Source organism: Alexandromys fortis, unplaced genomic scaffold (assembly GCF_014885135.2).
Source record: "Alexandromys fortis isolate MF-2015 unplaced genomic scaffold, M_Fortis_MF-2015_v1.1 scaffold_51, whole genome shotgun sequence".
NCBI classification, from domain to species: Eukaryota; Metazoa; Chordata; class Mammalia; order Rodentia; family Cricetidae; genus Alexandromys; species Alexandromys fortis.
Window position 1 is genome coordinate 2,674,445 of NW_026067925.1, and position 2,461 is coordinate 2,676,905.

Below are 2,461 nucleotides of genomic sequence, written 5' to 3' on the forward strand. Positions count from 1 at the left end.
TGTATGTTTAGCTTCCTCCAGGAGTCAATGGAGCATTCACTCTGTGACGTCTATGGAACGGTGAAATCCAGGAGCACACAACTGAGACTTTCACCTATCTTGTCCCAGGCATTTTCTAAGCATGATCAGGACGTTTTCCAATCCCTCTTCTTTCCACTACCATGAGAAGAATAATGTCCTGGATAAGAAGACTCTGCCAATTTCTGGGCATTCTGTACCTCTCATAAATGAGGAAAGAGCAGAAGCAAAAGCAGTAGTGTGACCACTGCACTGAGTGATGTTTTCAATTTCTAAAGATGCAAATAGTAAATATTTCTGAAAAGATTTTCATGTACCTGCCGCACACTGTGCCCCCCTGTCTGTGCTCTGTGCACTGTTACCCAGTTCGCGAGCTTCGGGCAAGGGGGCTGGAGGTTAAAATACACAGACACACAGAGATAGAGAGACAGCGACAGGGGCCTTCCTTGAATTTCCCTTGAATTTATTGTGTTCAGGGGCAGATAGCCACGCCCCAGTCAAACCCACCAGAAACCACTCTCCTGCCGTCAGGAATTCCTGAAGGTCTCGTTCTCAGAGCAGCTGTAGGTACTCAGATCAGGGGATTACAAGAAACTCAGGATCTGGGGTCTCACTGTTCCCAACATGTACCAAGTTGGACTTCCCATAATAAAAGCTATTTCTAAATTTCTGATGGGAGATATATATTGTAAAAAAAAATCAACGGCTGTTTGTTTGTGAAAGCACACACACGCTGTATATGTGCACACACACACATATACATACACAAACAAAAAACCCATTTGTTAAATATTCACACCATACTAATCACTGTTTACTAATTTAATTTTGCATTTTAACTTCATTTTTCAAGAACTTGTAGAATTAGCAGTTTGTTGCGTTGTATTTTTATCATACTTGGCCTTTACCCCACTACTGATTGTTTTAACAATAACATATGTAAGAGACTGTTGCTTCTCAATGATTTCAACCTTTGGAGAATAGAGGAAACCATTCAACACCTTTCATGTAAATAAACAAGCAATTAATAACTATACATTTTATCATTTTGTTAAAGTTGAATATAAAGAATGTGCTTCTGTTATCTTCGTAGTGAGAATATTCAAAAGCAAGTGTTGATGGCTTACGTATGGTATTAAGGAATTTCACCAAAAATGCACTTAGCAAAGATTTTTAAGAGTAAGCAAAATGTAGAACAGGAAATAAGATGAACATACCTTCATTTGTTTAATACCAAGAACAAAAGAGAAACACTGTGTAATGTATGTAAAAGAAGAATAGTGACAGATCTTGCAAAATACTCAGTCATGAAAATCTAGAAAATTTTTTGAAACTTTTCCTCCATTATTTTCTGTCAAAGAGCTCTGTGGCTTCCAGGTAAAGACTCAACACAAAAGGGAAATAGTTCTCCCTTTTTTGGCAGTTACCTGAAGTTCTTTCTCTGGTCATGGAGTTTATGAGATTCCCCTTTCTGAAGTAGCAGGTCTATTGGTGTTGCCATTGTTCAGCTCTTGTTTAGGCAGCCATATAGTTGAGATACCATAGGTAAGTTTCCCTGCCATTTCTAGGAGACACAGTCTAACTACAGACTTCCTGCTCTTCTGGATCTTACAGTCTTTCCCCTCCCTTTTCAATGAAGTACCCTGAGCCTTAAGAGCAGGAGTGGTGTTGTAGATATCCCCAACTGTGGCTACCCCAAATTCATAGACACAGAGCAACAATAATAAATATACTTAGCAGGCTTTTTATACATTTATGTGTTCATATACACATATGTAACAATAATGCTCAAAGAAAAGAGAGCTATGAATTTGAGAGGTAAGTTTTGGAAATGGAAACACTGAGAGAGTGGGCCTGAGATGTGATGGAGGAAGAAAAGTGGAGGGGGAATGTGCCATAAATATATTTTGATTAAATTTCTAACAATTTAAAAAGACAATTATAGGTCATACAACTAACATAGATGAAAATAATCTCCACAAAATACTCACAAATTAAGAGCTCAAGAGTTGGCTCAGAGGTTAAGAACACTTGCTTTCACAGAGTACCTGGGTTTAGCTCCCAGATCCCAGAGTGCCTCACAAAGATCCCCAACTCCAGTTACAGTGCCTCTTCTAACCTCAGCAGGCACCACGTATACATGCAGTGACTATAAGTACATGAAGGCAAAGGATTCATACATATAAAATAAGTAACACATTGAAAATTAGTTAAAATAGTTGTAAACAAAATGCACACATATATAAAAGGATCATCTACAACAATCAAGATATATGTAACAATGACCTGAAGATAGAAAGCATATGATCAGGTATTAGTCTTTTTAAAATCAGATAATATATAGCTATAATATTTCCTTGACAAATTATTTATTTATTTATTTATTAAAGATTTCTGTCTCTTCCCCAGCGCCGCCTCCCCTTTCCCTCCCCGTCCCCCAATC